The sequence below is a fragment of the Giraffa tippelskirchi genome, chromosome 3, assembly GCF_054371585.1.
Source record: "Giraffa tippelskirchi isolate mGirTip1 chromosome 3, T2T-mGirTip1v1.2.pri, whole genome shotgun sequence".
Lineage (NCBI taxonomy): Eukaryota > Metazoa > Chordata > Mammalia > Artiodactyla > Giraffidae > Giraffa > Giraffa tippelskirchi.
In genome coordinates, this window is record NC_137277.1 from 122,349,233 (window position 1) to 122,366,100 (window position 16,868).

General features: G+C 37.4%; 1 protein-coding gene across 26 annotated transcripts in view; it reads left to right on the forward strand.

Moving 5' to 3' along the window:
* The window catches only part of ZRANB3 (zinc finger RANBP2-type containing 3), a 270,266-nt gene that overhangs the window by 44,983 nt on the left and 208,415 nt on the right, over positions 1-16,868 (forward strand). The window contains exon 1 of one of the 26 annotated variants that reach the window (XM_081579195.1): positions 15,568-15,822. The exons of 22 other annotated variants lie outside the window; for them this stretch is intronic. The gene's annotated coding sequence lies outside the window, so the exon portion shown is untranslated. Of the gene's footprint in view, positions 1-15,567; positions 15,823-16,868 lie in introns of those variants that run through there. 3 more of the 26 variants (XM_081579190.1, XM_081579205.1, XM_081579207.1) reach the window with 3 other exon arrangements.

Consider the following 16,868-nt stretch of genomic DNA (forward strand, 5'->3'; position numbering starts at 1 on the left):
TTGTGTTGATTTAAAGAAGGGATTCTTGACCTGTCAATGCAAGTGTTCTCCTCACCCTGGAAATTCATCCTACTGTTTTGTTTCCCTGAGATGTGAAGCCAGAATTTTTTTTCTAGATATACTCCTTTAGATCTTGTTGGGTGCTGGTGGTAAAGAAGCCACCTGCCAATACAGGAGACCTAAGAGACAAGGGTTTGATCCCTGGGTCAGGAAGATCCCTTGGAGGAGGAAATGGTAACCCACTCCAGTATTCTTGCCTGGGAAATACCATGAACAGAGGAGCCTGGAAGGCTACAGTCGTTGGGGTTGCAAAGAGTCAGACATAACTTAAGAACTTAGCACAGTTATCTTTGTTTTGCCTAGCATTCAAATTGATTAATAACCATGTTTTAAATTTTTGAATCTGTGCTCCACTGAGCTCAGTGTTATATACATCACTTAAGTAATATTAAGTGATTTATATATATATATTCATATAAATGTATTTCTGTCTGGTTAATAATGTATATACTTCTGTCTGGATAATAGTGTATGTACATGGTTTAAAAACAATTGACAAACATATTTTTAAATTTATTTTAGTTTTGGCTCTACTCAGTCTTTGTTGCCACACGTGGGCTTCCTCGAGTTGTGGAGAGTGGGGCTACTCTCTAGTTGTGGTGCTTGGGGCTTCTGATTGTAGTGGCTTCTCTTGTTACAGAGTACAGTCTCTAGGGCGTGTGGGCTTCAGTAGTTGTGGCAGTCGGTCTCAGTCGTTGTGGTGCATGGGCTTAGTTGTTTCACAGTATGTGAGATCTTTCCTGACCAGGAATCAAACCTTTGTACCCTGCATTGGCAAGTGGATGCTTAACCGCTGGACCACCAGGGAAGCCCCACAAAATTATTAATATATGAAATTTAGGACTTCTCTGGTGGTCAGTGGTTAAGATTCCACAATTCCACTGCAGAGGACATGAGTTCAGTGCTAGGTTGGGAATCTGTATTTTGGTCATGTGGCCAAAAATAAAGAAATTTCTAGTGTATACTTGCATAGGAAGATTTGCTATAAATGTCATTTACTTATTCACATCTGATGAGATATAAGACATCTGTCACTGAATGAATTATTAGGCTTAGCATTGTACACCATCATTGGTACCTTCATAATGAGTTAATACTCTTTGTATAGATGGTGTTCTGAAATAAACTGCATTTCATTTCTTCTGGAAATTCTGGAGAGCAAGTTGTTTTAATTATTTGTGTGCCTGGCGGAAGAGAAGACTGTGGTATTTAAGGCTTTTACCAAAAGCATCAGAAATGATTTTGTAGTCATTTGTAGTCTTTAAAAGTATCACTTGACAGTGTTTTCTTTGCTAAAGTTGAAGAGCTTTTTGTTACATTACCCATTTAGATATACTGCTTTTGTAATGTTATAATCCCTTCTTCTTTGGCTGAATATAGATTGAATTTTTGCATCAGTGAACAAAAATATTAAAACACTTGGTAGTTTTACTATAAGAAGTTTCTTTGTTACATTATTTTAATATTAGGGTGTATCACCATGCCTATCATCTCAACATAATATGATAAGTAGGTGAAAGTTTGGATGAACTTTGAAGAATGGGTATAAAATGCTGAAGAAAAAAGTAACAAAAATTTACCTATTATTTTCATACAACCAGAGTCATCTAATTCATGAGAATTGAAATTTTGACCTTCTAAATAGTATTAATTTGAGTTGTAGAATAACTTCATTGTGTTGCTCCCTCCCCAAGCAATGAGGGCTCTATAACAGTATCTATAGAGAAACTTGACTATGTTAAAAAGCATTATTAATCAACACAATAGTGTAAAGCAATTATTCTTTTTTTCCTTCTCCAAGGGATCTTCCCAGCCCAGGGACTGAACCTGCATCTCCTTTGTCTCCTACAATGCAGGCAGATTCTTTACCACTGAGCCATCAGGGAAGCCCAATTATCCTTCAGTGAAAAATAAATACATTTAAAAAAAGCATTATTGTTGCATACATCAACAGGTATACATTTTGCATAAGCAGAAATAAACAAATGAGACTACTTTAAAGTAAAAAGCTTTTATACAGCAAAGGAAACAATCAACAAAATGAAAAAGCAACCTACCAAGTGGGAGTAAATTTTTACAAATCATATATCAGATATGGAATAGTACCCCCAAAATACTAGGAATTCATTGTTGTTATTCAGTCGCTCAGTCACGTCCAACTCTGCACCCGTGGACTGCAGCATGCCAGGATTCCCTATCCTTTACCATCTCCCAGAGCTTGCTCAAACTCAGGTCCATTTGAGTCAGTGATGCCATCCAGCCATCTAGTCCTCTGTCATCCTCTTCTCCTCCTGCCTTCAGTGTTTCCCTGCATCAGGGTCTTTTCTAATGAGTCAGCCCTTCGCATGAGGTCCTTAACTCTATTTCTCACTTCCACTGTATAGTCAAAAGGGATTTGATTTAGGTCATACCTGAATGGTCTAGTGGTTTTCTCCACTTTCTTAAATTTCAGTCTGAATTTGGCAATAAGGAATTCATGATCTGAGCCACAGTCAGCTCCTGGTCTTGTTTTTGCTGACTGTATAGAGCTTCTCCATCTTTGGCTGCAAAGGTGGCCAAAGTATTGGAGCTTCAACTTCAGCATCACTCCTTCCGATGAATATTCAGGATTGATTTCCTTTAGGATTGACTAGTTGGATCTCCTTGCAGTCCAAGGGACTCTCAAGAGTCTTCTCCAGTACCACAATTCAAAAGCATCAATTCTTCAGCACTCAGCTTTCTTTATCATCCAACTCTCACATCCATACATGACTACTGGAAAAACCATTGCTTTGACTAGACGGACCTTTGTTGGCAAAGTAACGTCTCTGCTTTTTAATATGCTGTCTAGGTTAGTCATAACTTTTCTTCCAAGGAGCAAGCGTCTTTTAATTTCATGACTGCAGTCACTATCTGTAGTTATTTTGGAGCCCAAGAATATAAAGTCTGTCACTATTTCCTTTGTTTCCCCATCTATTTACTGTGAAGTGATGGGACCAGATGCCGTTATCTTAGTTTTCTGAATGTTGAGTTTTAAGCCAAGTTTTTCACTCTCCTCTTTTACCTTCATCAAGAGGCTCTTTAGTTCCTCTTTGCTTTCTGCCATAAGGGTGGTGTCATCTGCGTATCTGAGGTTATTGATATTTCTCCCAGCAATCTTGATTCCAGTTTGTGCTTCATCCAGCCCTGCATTTCCCATGATGTACATTCATACAACTCAAAAAATAAATAATCCCATTAAAAATAAACAAAGGACTTGAATAGACATTTTTCTGAAGAAGACATACAGATAGAGAACAGGTACATGGAAAGATGCTCAGCATCACCAGTCATTATGGAAATGCAAATATAAAATCTCAATAAGCCATCACTTTCTACCTTTAGGAAGACTTTTATTAAAAAGACAATAAATAACAAGTGTGGGTGACATTATGGAGAAAAGAGAATCCTAGTCCACTTTTCGTGGGAATATAAATAGCTATAGCCATTGTGGAAAACAGTATGGAATTTCCTAAGAAAATTAAAAATAGAACTGCCATGTGATCCAGTAGTCCCACTTCTTGGTGTATATCTGAAGGAAATGAAATCACTACCTGGAACAGATATTTGTGACCCCATGTCCATTTCAACATTATTCACAGTACCCAAGGTGTATAAACAACCTAAGTGTCTGTTAATAAATGAATGGGTAAAGTTGTAATAATGGGAGTTGCTGGTTAAAGGGTACAAGGTTTCAGTTGTAAGATGGATAAATTCTGGAATCTAGTGTATAGCATGGTGTCTACAGTTAGCAGTACTACACTGTATGTTTGAAAGTTGCTAAGAGAGTGAATCTTAAGATTCTTTACCATCTGAGCCACCAGGGAAGTCCCAGTGTTCTCAGCACAGATACAAAAATAGTAACTGTGTATGATGATAGATATGTTAATTAACCTTACGGTAATCATTTCAAAACATATGTGTATATCAGATCATCACATCATAAATATGTATATGTGTGTGTATATATATATATATATATATATATACACACACATACCTGGGAAGTGCAATAACGCTGTACTACTTCATTGGTAAATTTTAGCATGAAACGGAATTTTGCTCAAATGGTTCAATTTAAGAGGTTTTAATGAGGGGACTCATAGGAGTTGTGGGTAATGTTAAAGAGCCACCAATTAGTTTGAGCCCCTAAGAAACCAGCAATAAATTGTAAGCAGCCAGTCATGCTCACTCCCGTGTCTGAGAACACAAAGGGAGAAGATAGTATTATGGGAGCTCAGTGAGCACTGAAGCTAAGGAGGATGGGGCACAGGCAGAACCTGATGTTCTGGAGGGACCCAGTCATTTCCAGACTTTCTGTTCTAGACTTTCTAGACTTTTCCCATTATCTCCAACTGGTACCCCCATAGGCAAAACTCTGTATGAACCCACCCATAATCAGTGCAACTTTTTGACTTTGGAAAATTTGTATAGAATATGACATTTTGATCTCTATTTACCTTTTGCCTCTAAAGTTCCATTTTGGGCAACTTCCATGTTACATACACATATCCATTCATCCATCTCTTTCTCTCTCTCATTCTGTGCATCTGCACACACACTGCACAGCAAGTAAAGTGAACATTAACACTAAATTTCAAATCACTAATTAAAAACATTTATTCTCAGCGGTGAAGAATCTGCGTGCAGTGCAGGAGGTGTAGGAGACACAGGTTTTTGATCCCTGGGTTGGAAAAATCTCCTGGAGGAGGTAATGGCAACCCACTCCAGTATTCTTGCCTGGAGAATCCCTTGGACAGAGGAGCCTGGTGGGCAGCAGTCGTTAGGATCCCTAAGAGTCGGACACTACTAAGCGACTGAGCATGGACACGTGCACATGATGGTAAGAGTTTAAAGCAATAAAAGAAATTTTAAGTTATTGGGACTATGAAGGCTAAGTATTTGTTGGATTTTCAGGTTCTCTCTCAATTGAGTTTTGCAACACAGCTACCCTAAGTTTTGTATTGGGTTAGCCAAAAAGTTCATTCAGGGTTTTCTGTTATGGGAAACCAATATTAGAAAGTTTACAAGGTGGAGTACTGCACTTTATTTTATCCAAAGATTGTATTATGGGAATTTTCAAATGTATTAAAAAACAGAGTATTTTAAGGAACTTACAAGTAGTTATCAGCCAGTTTTAACAATTGGGAACATTTTGCCAGGTTTTGATTGTTCTGTTCTACGTTCTATACCTACAAACATACTTTTCTTTTTCTGGAGTATATTAAAGAAACTGTTGATATAATATATATATAAGATATTGTATTATAATGTTTTACAATATAAGAAGTTGTATTATACCCATAAACACTTCAGTTTAATTTCTAACAAATAAAGACTTAAGAAAGACATTGTCTTTATCACATCTAATAAGTTAAAGGTAATTAATTCCTCATTACAGATATTCCCTGACTGTAGATGGTTAAGTTTATGATTTTTCAACTTTACGATGGTGTGAAAATTTTATCTGATTTTTGATCTTGTCTGAGGCTAGCAATGTGCTGTACCATACTCTCCTGCAATGCTGGGTTCTGACTACTGCTGCTGCAGCTCCTGAAAGTGAAAGTGAAAGTCACTAAGTCTGTCCAACTCATTGTGACCCCATGGACTATACATACAGTCCATGGAATTCTCCAGGCCAGAATACTGGAGTGGATACCTTTCCCTTCTCCGGGGGATCTTCCCAACTCAGGGATCGAACCCAGGTCTCCCACACTGCAGGTGGGTCTTTACCAATTGCAGGTGGATTCTTTACCAATTGAGCTATGCAGCTCCTAATCAACCACATAATCACAGGGGTACTCAACTGATGCACTTCCAACCATCTGTACCTATACACCCTCCTGTTTTCAGTAGGGTATTCAATAAATTGTGTGAGATAGCAGGTACTTTATCATAAATTAGGCTTTGTGTTAACTGATTTTGCTGCAATAAAGGCTAACGTGTGTGCCGAACATGTTTAATTTTGTAGATTAGGTGTTTCAAATGCATTTTCAACTTACGATGAGTTTATTGAGATTCAATTCCAGCAATATAAGTTGAGGAAGATCTGTATATATAATAATTTCCCCACTTATCATAAAATTTCTTTGTACTGTTGGCTTGTTTTGAATTGTTTTTAGACAAGGGCCACATACTGCATTTGGTTGACTCTTTTATTTTTTTAAACTTTTTATTTTATGTTGTTGTATAGCTGATTAACAATACTGTGATGGTTTCAGGTGCACAGCAAAGGGACTCAGCCATACATATACATGTATCCATTTTCTCCCCCAAACTCCCCTCCCATCCAGGCTGCCACATAGTTCTTTCACTTTTAGATCAACAAATCATAGGAATATTATAGTGTTTTCATTTGTATACTTGCATTATTAACCTTTTAAATTTTACCTTGATTGAGCTTCAGTTTATTTTTAATATAAGAAATTCTATGATGAATTTAAATATTCACCAGCACTTTGTATTTTTTTATGAATCCTCAAAATAACCTAATGGAATAAAGTAATACTTTAATGGCTGCTTTTCCAGAAATTATTTCTGTAGTGCCTATTATGATCCTGTGCATTTAATAACACTGGAGTGGAGCAAAAGCAGCATATTCTTTGGTCATAGCTGGCCTCATAGTCAGTCTTACACCCATTCTACCATTATGATAATGGGTGTATTCTTAAAATTCTTTGAAGTTGGGGATGATAATATGAAGCCCAGTTCAAAAGAGGTACTCAAAAATATTTGATTTAATTATCATGAATTACTTATTTAAATATCCATGAGTAGATGAGTTATCTCTGGAAGCCTCAGGCTTTCAGAAGGACTGTGGACAGAAAAGTAGATGGAGGGCCAGAAGAGCATACTTTACCAGTGGAGGCACAGTAAGTGAGACCCCAAAATTAAGTGAACACTCCATGTTGTAAGTATAGACTCAAAGGTTAGGCCTGATTAGTCTGTTGTACAGAGAGAAATAGGGAATTTTTATCAGTAACAAATCTTTTCTTACTGAAAAACTAGACTTGTGAGAATAGTGACAAAATGAGAAGACTTTTACATTGATCAGTGTTACTGTTTTGGACTTCAGTTAAAACTGGTCACTGAGAGAGTGATTGATTGATTTTGGTCTTCTCCAAGGGGAGAAACCACCAAATGAAGTGCAAAGTAGAACAGCCCTTTGGTTTGCAGAAGAAAAATGCCACCGTTACTATTTGCTCATGAAGGCAGAGGCAGATGCCCAATTTTCTTCTGTAAGTCCTAGTGTGTGAACAGAGGGTGTGGGTGGTGTATATTTGGATCCTCTTGAGTTGCATCTCAGTTCTGGATCTGTGATACCTTGCATATATATATTCATCCCCTTTCCCCGCCTTTTTTTCCCTTTTTTTTTTTTTTGACTTCTATCTTTAAACAAGTAATGTCTGAGATTTAGTTGTTAACTTTCTGTTTATCATAGTAACTGAACTATATACAAACCACAGGTATTGTTAAAAATAATTCAATATCCATTCGCTTGTAAGAGGAAATTCAGGGCTAAAGTTAGGTTGAGTTAAATATGTGTCAAGGCTGTATATTGTCATCCTACTTATTTAACTTACATGTAGAGTACATCAAGCAAAATGCTTGGCTGGATGAAGCAAAAACTTGGAATCAAGATTGCCGGGGAAAATATCAATAATCTCAGATACACAGATGACACCACCCTTATGGCAGAAAGCGAAGAAGAACTAAAGAGCATCTTGATGAAAGTGAAAGAGGAGAGTGAAAAAGTTGGCTTAAAACTCAACATTCAGAAAACTAAGATCATGGCATCTGGTCCCATCACTTCATGGCAAATAGATGGGGAAACAATGGAAACAGTGACAGATGTTTTCTTGGGCTCCAGAATCACTGCAGATGGTGACTTTAGCCATGAAATTAAAAGATGCTTGCTCCTTGGAAAAAAAGTTATGACCAACCTAGACAGCATATTAAAAAGCAGAGACGTTACTTTGCCAACAAAGGTCCATCTAGTCAAAGCTATGGTTTTTCCAGTAGTCATGTATGGATGTGAGAGTTAGACTATAAAGAAAGCTGAGTGCCAAAGAATTGATGCTTTTGAATTGTGGTGTTGGAGAAGACTCTTGAGAGTCCCTTGGACTGCAAGGAGATCCAACCAGCCAATCCTGAATACTCATTGGAAGGACTGATGCTGAAGCTGAAACTCCAATACTTTGGCCACCTGATACAAAGAACCGACTCGATGGAAAAGACCCTGATACTGGGAAAGATTGAAGGAGGGAGGAGAAGGGGATGACAGAGGATGAGATGGTGGGATGGCATCAGTGACGTGAGGGACATGAGTTTGAGTAGGCTCCGGGAGTTGGTGATGGACAAGGAAGCCTGGCGTGCTGCAGTCCATGGGGTCGCAAAGTCAGACACAACTGAGCGACTGAACTGAACTGAACTGGAGTATGTGGCAGAATCCAAAGGATTCATCTTTACTCATACTGGAATGAAATTGTTCTTGGTTTGTTCCCGTACATAGATTTGTCTATGGGTAAAGTAAGATTCCTTTTTGAAAGTGTGTGGTTTTGCATTAGGAGATCTGGAGCTGAGAAAGTGCGGTCTGCTGCTCTGGGCCACACTGCCACCTGGGGGCTAATAAAAGTCTGCCGTGGGTTGTAGTCAGTGCCAGAAATCTTTGATACTGACCTTGGTTCTTTTCAGACAAATACCAAAACACTATTATCTGTACATAGGCACCAAAATAATGCTGTTGGCTTGCCTAGTGATGTTGTATGATACATTGTTAAGTAATAAAAACATATTTAAAAATTGAATGTGGTACTTCCATATTACCTTTTTTGCTGTCTTAGACTTTCCCCCTGTGTTTGGGGATATTACTGTCTTGAGACAAAGTTAATGTACCTTTCCTGGATCCTTTTATATGTATTCTGCTGCTTAGTACTTATTAACAGTATTTTATGCATACTGGTAATAATTTCCGATTTATACCACAAAATTGATAGTCAATGTCCTTTTCTGAGCCCAAATATTTTGAGCATATATAAACATTTTTATAATGTTGATATGAATGCAGTTATTTATTTTAGATGTTTTTCTGAAAGATGCTTTTTTTTATTAAATATAGTGTCATTGGATTATTTGATACTTTAAAATGTATAGCTGAAGAATGGAAATTGTATGATTGCACTTACATGGAGTACCTAGGATAGTCAAATTCATAGAGAAAGAAAGTAGAATAATAATTGCCAGGAGTTGGTGAGAGGAGGGAGAGAATAGGGAGTTAGTGTTTAATGGGCACAGAGTTTCAGTTTGGGATGATGAAAAAGTTCAGGTAATGGATAGTGGGTGGTAATGGTTACACAACAATGTGACTGTGCTTAATGCCACTGAATTATACATTTAAAAATGGTTAACGTGGTAAATTTAATGTTTTATATGTTTTACCACAATCACAAATGTATTACTGTGTACTAGTGTTGAATGCTTCCCTCTCTTAGGGCATAGGAATGAGTAGGTACATGAACTTAATTTTGAAAAGCACACGTTAGGTGCTAGAAACTTTACATGTATAAGTCAAGAATCCTATGAGGTATATACTTTTTACTAATTTTCTTCTACCTTTTAAGAAACTAAAAGTCGAATAGGTTTGTTAGTAACAAATTTATGAACAGTGCACTGTTTGTTTAGCTCTCAGGATGATTTATCTGAAGTACAATACTTATAGGGCTTCCCAGGTGGCACAGTGGTAAATAATCCGCCTGCCAATGCAGAAGATAGAAGAGACACAGGTTCAATCCCTGGGTCGGAAAGATCCCCTGGAGGAGGGCATGGCCACCCACTCCAGTATTCTTGCCTGGAGAGTCCCATGGACAGAGGAGTTTGGCAGGCTACAGTCCATGGGGTCGGAAATAGACGTGACTGAGTGAGTGCGCGTGTGCACACACACACACACACATACACACACACACACTGTCTCTCCCATAGTCAGTAAAAGATGTAGTGGAGGCTTGGACCTATTTCTGCTTGTCTCTAGAGCAGGTACTCTTCCTATTCTATATCCTTGCCTTCTATGAGAATACTGCAGCTTCATGTTAAAATAAAAAGCTGATGTAACATTCTGTTATACTGTAGATTCTCACATGTTATGGTTCCAGACTGGAAACAAAAAACTCATACAACAACAGTGCAAGAACCCTGAGATAGCCCCAAACTGTGTGTAATGTCTGTGGGCTTGAAGCAGTTCATGTCTAATTTGAGTAGTGTATGGAGGAAATGACTCATGTACCATGAGGTCATCAGCTACAGTATTTTTTATTTTAAATTAGTTTCCCATCAGATATAAAGCTGGTGCTTCTCTTTAGTATACCATGAATCTCTAAGGGAAAAGATTCTTGTATCTATTTTATTTTTTTCTATTGGCTATTTTTTTTTTAATTTTTAAACTATTAATTATTTATTTTAATTGGAAGCTAATTACTTTACAATATTGTAGTAGTTTTTGCAATACGTTGACATGAATCACCCATGGATGTACATGCGTCCCCCATCCTGAACCCGTCTCCCACCTCCCTCCCTATCCCATCCCTCAGGGTCGTCCCAGTGCACTGGCCCTGAGCTCCCTGTCTGATGCATCAAACCTGTACTGGCGATATATTTCACATATGGTAACATACGGTGGCTGACTTAATTTTTTGGGGCTCCAAAATCACTGCAGATGGTGATTGCAGCCATGAAATTAAAAGACGCTTAATCCTTGGAAGGAAAGTTATGACCAACCTAGACAGCATATTAAAAAGCCAGAGACATTACTTTGCCAACAAAGGTCCGTCTAGTCAAAGCTATGGTTTTTCCAGTAGTCATGTATGGATGTGAGAGTTGGAATGTAAAGAAAGCTGAGAATTCATGCTTTTGAACTGTGGTGATAGAGAAGACTCTTGAGAATCCCTTGGACTGCAAGGAGATCCAACAAGTCCATCCTAAAGGAGATTAGTCCTGGGTGTTCATTGGAAGGACTGATGTTGAAGCTGAAACTCCAATACTTTGGCCACCTGATGCGAAGAGCTGACTCATTTGAAAAGACCATGATGCTGAGAAAGATTGAGGGCAGGAGGAGAAGGGGGCGACAGAGGATGAGATGGTTTGATGGCATCACCGACTCAATGGGCATGAGTTTGAGTAAACTTGGGGAGTTGGTGATGGACAGGGAGGCCTGGCATGCTGCGGTTCATGGAGTTGCAAGGAGTCGAACACGACTGAGCAACTGAACTGAATATACATATTTCAATGCTATTCTCTGAAATCATCCCACCCTTGCCTTCTCCCAGAGAGTCCAAAAGTCTGTTCTTTACATCTGTGTCTCTTGTTGTCTCGCATATAGGGTCATTGTTACCATCTTTCTAAATTCCATATGTATGCGTTAATATACTGTATTGGAGTTTTTCTTTCTGACTTATTTGACTCTGTATAATAGGCTCCAGTTTCATCCACCTCATTAGAACTGATTCAAATGCATTCTTTTTAATGGCAGAGTAATATTCCATTGTGTATATGTACCACAGTTTTCTTATCCATTTGTCTGCCGATGGACATCTAGGTTGCTTCCATGTCCTGGCTATTGTAAACAGTGCTGTGATGAACGTTGGGGTACACGTGTCTCTTTCAATTCTGATTTCCTCAGTGTGTATGCCCAGCAATGGGATTGCTGGGTCATATGGCAGTTCTATTTCCAGTTTTTTGAGAAATCTCCACACTGTTCTCCATAGTGGCTGTACTAGTTTGCATTCCCACCAGCAGTGTAAGAGGGTTCCCTTTTCTCCACATCCTCTCCAGCATTGTTTGTAGACTTTTGGATAGCAGCCATTCTGACCGTCATGAGATGGTACCTCATTGTGGTTTTGATTTGCATTTCTCTGATAATGAGTAATGTTGAGCATCTTTTCATGTGTTTGTTAGCCATCTGTATGTCTTGTTTGGAGAAATATCTGTTTGGTTCTTTGGCCCATTTTTTGATTGGGTCATTTATTTTTCTGGAATTGAGCTGCATGAGCTGCTTGTATATTTTTGAGATTCTTTGTCAGTTGCTTTGTTTGCTATTATTTTCTCCCATTCTGAAGGCTGTCTTTTCACCTTGCTTATAGTTTCCTTTGTTGTGCAATCTGTTTGCTATTTTATTTTATTTTTATTTATTTATTTTTAATAAGTTTATTTATTTTAGTTGGGGGCTAATTAATTTACAATATTGTAGTGTGTTTTGCCATACATTGACATGAATCAGCCATGGGTTTACATGTGTTCCCCATCCTGAACCCCCCTCCCACCTCCCTCCCCATCCCATCCCTCCGGGTCATCCCATTGCCCCAGCCCTGAGCATTTGTCTCATGCATCGAACCTGGAATGGTGTTCTGTTTCACATATGATAATATACATGTTTCAATGCTAGTCTCTCAGAACGTCCCACCCTCACCTTCTCCCTCAGAGTCCATAAGACTGTTCTATGCATCTGTGTCTCTTCTGTCTCACATATAGGGTTATCTTTACCATCTTTAAAATTCCATGTATATGCATTAGTATACTGTGTTGGTGTTTTTCTTTCTGGCTTAGTTCACTCTGAATAATGGGCTCCAGTTTCATCCATCTCAATAGAACTGATTCAAATATATTCTTTTTAATGGCTGAGTAATATTTCATTGTGTATATGTACCAGAGCTTCTGTTTGCTCTTTTAAATTGCATTTTTTATTCCTGTCTGCCTTTCTTGGGGAGACTCATTCCTTTCATGAAAGAAAATGAAAGTTATCTCATCATGATAAATAATTTAATAGAAAATATCTCAATATAATTAAGATTTTTTAAACTGTAGTCATAGAATCAGTGTTTTCCAAAATAGTATAAACATAAGCATTTTAGAATAAACAACAAAAAAAGATCTGGATTTCTATTTGGAGTTCTGGAGCTCTGTCAACAAAAAAGGATTTCTATTTGTGTTAATCTGATTTCACCAACGTTCCCTTCCAATTACCCTTCAGAAATGGAACATTTGATGCACCATAAACTCAGTCCTACATCTCTTGAACCCTAGTACTCAACTATCCTTAGTAGCCATGGAAATAACTCCCCAGAAAGAATGTAATTGCTAAATCACTACCTAATTGTTCAATTTCCTTTATGTACAAAAATGCCTGATATTTGGTAGAATACCTAGATTTTAAAATGACATGATATTTCTGATTATGCAGAAACTATTTACATATTTTCTTAACAAATTCCCCTAAACACTTTCAGCACTGAAATATTATGGAATGCTTCTTTGGAAGCCTAGGAGCTTGTTGCTGACATAGTAATAATTTGGTTGTTTGCACATTTTATAAAATATTAAAATGTTGTTAGTTGCCATATTCCTTAAATAACTCATGGTGAGATGTTATCTCTGAAGTGCTGGCTTGTTAGTAGGAGGGAAATTATATGTTACAGTGTTATATAAAGCTGACTCATATGAGTGGGTGAAAAATCCCAAGAATACCAGGACACCCACACTTGCAAAAGCCAATATGTGCCATTTCTCTTTACACCACGTTCCAGTGGACTGCTTAATGGAACTGTATTCATTAAGAAATTGCTATACTTTCTTTCATGGCGTGGTGCAAACTTCCTGTTTAAGAAAAAAAGTGAAATGACATTGTGTTTTTATCATTTGCAAAGTTATTGTTAATTGGACAAAAAGTTTAACTCAGTATTTGAAGTAATTCACTTCTCTGGGCTTGTTTCATTTTTGGAGTGTTTTTTTTTTTTGTTAGTTAAAATCAAGACAATAAAACACACCTACTTTGGAAATGTTTTAGAATATTTGCTAAATCCTAAAGAAACACAGTTAAATATCTTTTAACAAGTAGTATTCTGGTTCTTGATAAATAGCTAGCTTATGCTGTTTTATTGATAGTGACAAAAAGAGAAGAATGTTGCATTGATCAGTAGTTAACTGTTACTGGCAGCAGTTAAAACTGGTCACTGGAAGAGTGAATGGTAGATTTGTAGTAATATTAAATATTATTTTTTTAGTCATAAGCTTATTTTATTTTTATTTATTTTTAACATTAAATATTCTTATATATGTTATATTATTCAAAATGTTGTTTGAATGAAAGTGTTAGTCACTTAGTTGTGTCCAGTGCTTTGCAACCCCATGGACTGTAGCCTACCAGGCTCTTTTGTCCATGGAATTCTCCAGGCAAGAATACCGGATTGGGTAGCCATTCATTTCTCCAGGGAATCTTCCTGACCCAGGGATCGAACCCAGGTCTCTGCACTGCAAGCAGATTCTTTACCGTGTGAGCCACCAGGATCAGTTCAGTTCAGTCACTCAGTCCTGTCTGACTCTTTGCAACCCCATGGACTGTAACATGCCAGGCTTCCCTGTCCATCACCAACTCCCAGAGCTTGCTCAAACTCATGTCCATCAAGTTGTTGATGCCATCCAACCATCTCATCCTCTGTCATCCCCTTCTCCTCCTGCCTTCAATCTTTCCCAGCATCAGGATCTTTTCCAATGAGTCAATTCTTTGCATCACGTGGCCAAAATATTGGAACTTCAGCTTCAGCGTCAGTCCTTTGAATGAATATTCAGGACTGATTTCCTTTAGGATTGACTGGTTTGATCTTGCATTTCAAGGGACTCTCAAGAGTCTTCTCCAACACCACAGTTCAAAAGCATCAATTCTTCAGTGCTCAGCTTTCTTTATGGTCCAACTCTCACATCCATACATGCCTGCTGGAAGAACCATAACTTTGATTATATGGACCTTTGTCAGCAAGGTAATGTCTCTGCTTTTTAATATGCTATCTAGGTTGGTCATAGCTTTTCTTCCAAGGAGCAAGTATCTTTTAATTTCATGGCTGCAGTCACCATCTGCAGTGATTTTGGAACCCAAGAAGATAAAGTCTGTCACTGTTTTCATTGTTTCCCTATCTATTTGCCATGAAGTGATGGGACCGGATGTCGTGATCTTCGTTTTTTGAATGTTGAGTTTTCAGCCAGCCCTTTTCACTGTCCTCTTTCACTTTCATCAAGAGGCTCTTTAGCTTCTCTTCACTTTCTGCCAAAAGGTTGGTGTCATCTGCGTATATTTCTTCTGGCAATCTTGATTCAAGCTTGTGCTTCATCCAGCCTGGCATTCTGCATGAGGATAGGAGTCTACAAATTATATCTTGCTTGTATGGAGATTTTGTTGTTGTTTGATTTTTAAAGAATGGAGGCTTCCCTCATAGCTCAGTTGGTAAAGAATCTGCCTGCAATGCAGGAGACCCCGGTTCAATTCCTGGGTCTGGAAGATCCGCTGGAGAAGGGATAGGCTACCCAGTCCAGTAGTCTTGGGCTTCCTTTGTGGCTCAGCTGGTAAAGAATTGCCCGCATGTTCCCTGGGTTGGGAAGATCTCCTGGAGAAGGGAAAGGCTATCCACTCCTGTATTCTGGCCTGTAGAATTCCATGGAATATACAGTCACAAAGAGTTGGGCATGACTGAGACACTTTCACTTTCCAGGTTCTTTCACCAGATGCTAAATTAGCCTTATTGTTTTATTGGAATTCTCTTTCCTCTTTTACCAAAGATTCTTTGTCCAAACTCAAAATCTCAACCAATACTTATAAAAAGTTTCTATTTTGTTGGCGAGAATGTTAACTTCATTTGAAAATAGTGAAAGGGCAGCTGTTAATGTGAAACAAGCCTCTAAAAAGATACTGGGTAAGATTTCTGGGTAGTGTTACCCAGTTATTTTTTTAAGAGAATGCTATGGCTTTCAGATATTAAGTAACTTGCTATCTTAATGACAGAGTTAGGGTTTGAACTTATGTAAAACCTCTGTTCTCCACTTCTATTGTGTTTAACCATAATATATCTGCGTTCGTACATAAATCTGTTTTTCAGAGTTGTGTTGCTGCTGCTTACAAATGTAACATATATGTGATTTCTATTGCATTGCATGCCTGTCTCAGACTTTATTTTTAAAGAAACCCAAACAAGCAGTTTGTCACTTTCATCCTCTCAAATTGAGATTCTATGCAAACTGATTTCTATTATGATTTTTATGGTTATATGTTTAAGATGAATTTTAAATTATTAATCATCTTCTTGATATTATAATGATTAAAATAACTCTCCTTATGGTCAGATAGTTTTATCCTAGAATCTTCATACCTAATCATGTAGCCAAAATAGTGATCAAATAACCAATATTATTTTATGAGCTGTTTGCTTTAGTAAAGAGGAGGTACAAAACTATTTTAAGTAATTTCGATTTCTGTGATATGATATAGATATATTAGGTGTATATATACATTTATCTTTGTGTGCATCAGATAAAATTAGTCAGTGAAAAGTTAATTTGATCAGCAGGAACCATAGAGGCTTAATTTTAAATATAATCAATTATACTTGTATCTATGGTGATCATTACTTGGATTTATGTATGTTTCATCATTTATACTTTAATTTCTATGATCTCATTTTAGATGTTACTCCTAATAGTTAGATGTTACTATATGCAGGTAGATATGTTGAGATAGATAATTCTTGATGGCTTTCTCAATGTTGATTGTTACCAGATTCAGGCTATTTATGATAGCTGATATTAGTTCTCACCACAAAATCATTGTTTGCAAATATGTTTGTTATTTCCACAAGAAAATTTTATTTTGTCTTTTTATCTTAATGATGAAAAGTAACTTCCAGATTATCTTTCAATTAGATAATAAATAAATTTAAAATTAAAATAAGTAAGTTCTAGAGGTAAAATTTAATTTCCAT